The sequence below is a fragment of the Silene latifolia genome, chromosome 10, assembly GCF_048544455.1.
Source record: "Silene latifolia isolate original U9 population chromosome 10, ASM4854445v1, whole genome shotgun sequence".
Classification (NCBI taxonomy): Eukaryota; Viridiplantae; Streptophyta; class Magnoliopsida; order Caryophyllales; family Caryophyllaceae; genus Silene; species Silene latifolia.
This window is the reverse complement of record NC_133535.1, coordinates 109,787,567-109,793,205: the sequence shown is the minus strand read 5'-3', so window position 1 is coordinate 109,793,205 and position 5,639 is coordinate 109,787,567. Positions and strand designations below refer to the sequence as shown.

At 41.1% G+C, this 5,639-nt stretch overlaps 1 non-coding gene across 1 annotated transcript; it reads left to right on the top strand.

Annotated features, from left to right (window-relative positions):
- The first annotated feature begins 5,163 nt into the window (after window positions 1-5,163).
- Window positions 5,164-5,270, top strand: LOC141609642 (small nucleolar RNA R71). Its single transcript, XR_012527564.1, has one exon. It is a non-coding gene; the product is annotated as a small nucleolar RNA R71 (small nucleolar RNA).
- Window positions 5,271-5,639: the final 369 nt, after the last annotated feature.

Sequence of the window (5,639 nt, the reverse complement as noted above, 5' to 3'; positions counted from 1 at the left end):
GAACTTCCCCAAACCGAACAAAACACTATTGCTAGTGCAAAAAAGAGGGGGAGTTCATGCACAAGGTATGAATGTAATGCATGAATTCTAATTTGTCATTTTGAATTCTAATTTGTCATTTTGGATTCTTTGTAATGGGAGCAAAAAGATAAACACCTTAATGGGACCGAGGTGGGAGTCCTTTGAATGGTGTTAGGACTCCAAACTCAAAATTACCAAGAGCCCAAAATGACTCTAAAAATGATCAAGGTGAAAATTAAAAACAAGAGATAAAGGAGGGGTAGGAGACTCACAATGGAATAGGTTGATCCTAAGCAATCAACCCCTCACTTGTGGTGTCCTCCATTAAGCTTTGTCAACCTTCAATTGTCGCTCATCGCGACATCATAATCATCGGAATTATTACCGGCATCATCACCATCAATTTCATCATTATCCACCTCCATTAGACCGGAGGACTCACCAACTTCATCATCATCGGAATTCAGACTTTACTCTTCTTCATGGCAAGAACCAATACCTTCCTCATCTTCCTCAACAACAATCTCCCCTCCATTAACCATCCGGCTATCCTTGTCGGCATCTTGAGAAGTATTAGGGAAGAACACTTTATGATCCGCCCAACTAGGCAAAGGACATGAAGAATCAAGAAGTCCTTTCTTAGCAAGATGTAGTAGTGGTGGATATTGGGCGTAATAATTATTCACCCGGTCATCATAAGCTTCTCTATGCAAGTGTTGCATCAATTGGGTCAAGTAATAATTGCCTACCATAACATTAGAGCCACTTGGTTTAAACTCTTGGTAGGCAAAAGGATAGGGTGGAGTCACAATGGTAGAGGAGGAGGGCTTTTCAATCGGATCCCTTTGTTGCTTGATTATCAATTCGGCTTCTTTGGAGACGGGAATGAGGTAGTTGGTTCGATGGGTGGAGATACGGCAAATCTTGCTTGGCAAGACAATGGACTTGGCTTCCTTGGTGATCCATTCGAATTTATGATCAAGATTGTCATTTTTGACCCAATGAAACTTGTTGATCAAATTACTCATGTCAAGAAGGTTGCTTCCCTTAACCGGTTTATAAGTATTATCCTTGTTGAACTCCGGGTTAAAGTGTTTAGCTAACCTTGTCACCAAGCCCCCATTTGCAATAAAGGCCGCTCCCTTTTTCCCATTATCAATATCTAACCACTGCTCAATCAATAATTGAAGAATGTTGTACTTATGGGTGGACTTTCCATTAACATTCAAGAAGGACTCGAGGTAGACAAAGTCGAGGTCGGTGAAGTGGTTGGCCCATTTCCTAGCAATTAAAGTATTAGCCACAAACTTGTGCCAAAACCTTATACCCGGATGGTGAACATACAAGGCATGGCACTCCCGGAAGGAATTGAATTGACGACCGGTTATAGCCTTCCATAGGGGTGCGGCATCATACTTCAAAGGCTTCTTTTCAAAATGATCATATTTCGTAAGTCCAAACACTTTACCAAATTCACCCTTAAGCATTCTTCTACTCTCGTTTTCAAGTCGAAACTCAACATAAGTTCGAGTCTCTACCTTGTACTCCTTCAAGGAGCTTATGAACTCCATGGTCAAAGAGGGGTAAGTTAATTCATTCATATCAAAGAGGGTTTTCAACCCCATAGACTCAAAAAATGCTCTAGATTGCTCAAGTACACCCAATTTTTGCAAAGTATCTTGGCAAATAAAATTGGTAGCTAAAACTTTCTTTTTGGTAAGGGATTGAAATACAAGCCTATGTTTGTCGGATAAGAAAGTTACCTCCGGATAGTTTGGCAATTGTTCCACAACCGGAATAGAAGGGGTAGCTTCCTCAATGGGATTGACGATTTCTTGGGCTTGCTCCCTTGGTTGAGCTACTACCAAAGCTTTTGATGCTAGAAGAGTTTGTTGCCTTTTTGACAAATTTGGGGTTTTGGGTGCCTTAGTTTCGCCTTTAGTCCTTGCCATTGTATGCTCCTTATCAATTTGATATCAACAAACCAAGATGATTCTTGAGTGCTCCTTGATTCTTCAAATTTCAATCAATTCCTCAATCAATTAGGGATTTTCGGAATTTGCCCCAAACCCTAGAAAATTGACTCAATTTGTGAGGAAATTGATGATTAAATGGTCTTTTGTTGATGAAGGAGTAATTTAATTGTGTTTTCAGCAAGTTTTGATTTGATTGTGGTGAATTTTGGTGAGAAATTGATGTTTTTGGATAAAGGGATTAAAGGCTGAAGTGAGGGAAAATGGTTGTGTTTGTGTTTGAAAGAGGTAAATGAATTGGGAAGAAGGAAAAAAAATCTCGTGTTATGCTATGTAGCAGGTCTGGGACGGGCGTCTTGAGTCTGGCTCGAGCGGATTCTGGGATGAGACGCTCGATTCACCATTGGGATGGGCGGATTTTTCTTCAGTGAAATCTCAAAAATTTGAAGCCTCCCAGGACCCACGGCTCGAGAATAGGACGGGCGTCCTGAGGTTGGAGGACCCGCGTCCTGAAGTCAGCTCGGGTAGATTTTCTTACAGGGATTTTCCCAAAACTTGAGCCCTTTCCAGCTCCCACGACCCAAAGCCAGGACGGGCGTCCTGAGTCTAGAGATGCTCGTCTTGCTCCTCAACTCCCACGAGCTCAGGTCTGCTCGTGGGGATCCTCTTCCCGCGTCATTCCTTCTTCCTTTCCTTGTTAATTGTTGTGGGTTACACTACAAAGGCTAGGTTAGCCTAGGCATGTGCCATCCCCACACTTGATCAAACACTACACATTAAAACACATTAAAATCCCTCCCTCACTTGCTCTTATGTCAAAAAATTTCTAACAAATCATGAAAATGCAATGCAAAAAATGACAAAAATGCAATAAAGGAAATGAAATTCTAGTTAAGGGTTAGAATATTTACAAATGGTGGTTTAGTGAGGACTCCACCAAACTCTCCTTTCTTTGATGAGATGCCAAGGGGGCAAAGCCAAAGTGTTGTTGATGTTGCTCAACACCTTGTAGAAGTAGTCGAAGGCTTGCTCATTTTCATGATAAAGGTCTTGCATAGACCTTTGTGCATTGTTTTCTTCATTGTTGTAGTCCGAGTCAAAGTGATGACAAGGATCTACAAAGCCTTGGTCTAGAGTCATAGCATTCCTAATGTAAGGATTAACCAATCCTTCATATTCATCGTCCCATAGACCATAAACTTCATTCGCTTTCTCCCCTATGTAGGGTGGTTCATGATTTGACAAGAGCAACTCTCCTTCCTTGTTATCATGGCCAATGAGGCCTTCTTCATTACTTGTCATGATGGGTGACATATTCAAGCTCTCAATGTTGTTGTTGAGAATTTCATGCTCTCCGAATAGAGCTACTTGAATGTCATCTACTTTCTTCTTCCATATGGGTGATGTTTCGTTACCCTTGGCTTGATCTTTGCATAGAGATTCTAACTTCTTCCAATCAGTTTCTCGGCTATAGTGATCGACCATGAAGCATGGCTCATGTAATCGGGGAGCTCTCATGGTTTTGTCAAGATTGAAAGTAATTGTCTCATCCCCTACTTCAAGTGTGAGCTCTCCATGTTTCACATCGATTACCGCTTCGGCGGTATGCAAGAAAGGTTTTCCTAAGATGATAGGAATGTTAGAATCCTCCTCCATGTCTACAATGACAAAGTCTACCGGGATGAAGAATTTGCCAATTCTCACGGGCACATCCTCCCATACTCCTAGAAGTATCTTTGTTGATCGATCCGCCATTTGAAGAGTAATGTTGGTGCATTTGAGCTCTCCCACTCCTAGTCTTTCACATACCGAGTATGGCATGACACTTACACTTGCTCCAAGATCACACAATGCCTTGTTGATTGTAGTGTCGCCAATAGTACATGGGATAAAAAAACTTCCTGGATCTTTGAGCTTTGGAGGGGAATTCCCTTGTAGAATTGCAGTACTCACTTTGGTAAAGACAATAATCTTCAACTTTCGGATAGATTTCTTCTTGGTAAGAATATCCTTTATGTACTTTGCATAAGCCGGAACATGATTTATCAATTCCATAAATGGGATTGAGACTTCTAAGTTCTTCACAATTTCCATGAACTTTCCAAGTTACTCATCAAGCTTAGGCTTAGCTTGGCGACTTGGGAATGGAAGTCTAATCACAATAGGCTCCTTATCAACATTCTTGGCCTTTTCTTCATTTCTCTTCTTTGAAAGTTCATTGGTAGTAGGCTCTACTACCTTAGAGTTCTCCACAACTCTTTGCTTGCTACTATCATCCACAATATCTTCATCAATTGGCCTCTTCGGCCCCTCATATCTTGTACCACTCCTCAAATGGATGGCACTAACCGTTTCATGTCTTGGGGGGTTACCTTGAGGAGGTAATTGCCTCTTTTGTCTTTGGGAGCTAGAAGATGCTAGTTGAGTCATTTGAGTCTCTAACATTTTGGTGTTGGCAAGTATGTTTTTGATGGTGGTTTCTTTAGCTTGGCTATCTTTTTGCATTTGGGTGAAGAATTCTTGTTGGTTCTTTTACATTTGGAGGACCGCTTTTTTAACATCAAAGCTTTGGTCATTGGATTGGTTGTAGGAAGGTTGATTTTGATATCCTTGGCTTTGGTTGAAAAAGGGTCTTTGAGTTGGATTTCTCATTGGAGGTGGGGTGTATGTTGGTTGAGGATTTTGAACATTTTGGCTCTTGTATGAGATATTTGGATGAAATTTGGTATTCTCATTATAGTAGTTGGAATAAGGGGTGCCATTCTTGTATGCTTGAAAAGCATTAACTTGTTCATTTGTTCCTCTATATTCGTTTTGATCGTGTCCCAAGGTTCCACAACTTTCACATACTCCATTTGGGAGTTGCTTGGGTGATTTGGAAGCTTCATCAATCTTAGCCATAGCCTTCTCAAACTTCAAGTTGATGGTGTCGATATGAGCACTTAGTTGAGCACCCAATTGTGTGATGGAATCTACCTCATGCTTTCCTCCTCTAGTGGCCTTTCGAGGCCTACTATATTGGGAATTATGAACTGCCATCTCTTCGATTTTGGCCCATGTTTGGTTGTCATCAACTTCGGTAAACCTCCCATTGGATACCATATTAAGCACATTGCGTAAGTCTTCATATAAGTCGTTCCAAAACTGTTGAACAAGGAACTACTCACTAAGTCCATGGTGTGGACAAGAACGACAAGTGTCCTTAAATCTCTCCCATGCTTCATATAATGATTCCTCATCCCTTTGCTTGAACCCGGTGATTTGGGCTCTCAACATATTTGTCCTCTCCGAAGGATAGAATTTCTTGTAGAAGGCAAGTGCTAACTTCTTCCATGAATCAATACCAAGGGTAGCCTTGTCTAGGCTCTTTAACCATTGCTTTGCGGTACTGATCAAGGAAAAAGGAAATAATACCCATCAGATTTGGTCTTGAGTAACTCCGGTTTGAGAAATTGCATCACAATAGTCACAAAAAGTCTCCATATGTAAATGAGGATCCTCACTAGGCATCCCTCCAAATTGACTTCTCTCAACTAATTGTATGAATGCGGATTTGGTAATGAAATTACCGGTTAAATGTGGTGATGTAGGAGTACCGTTTGGTAGGTTCTCCTCGGTTGGTACGGAATGAGATGAAAATTTAGG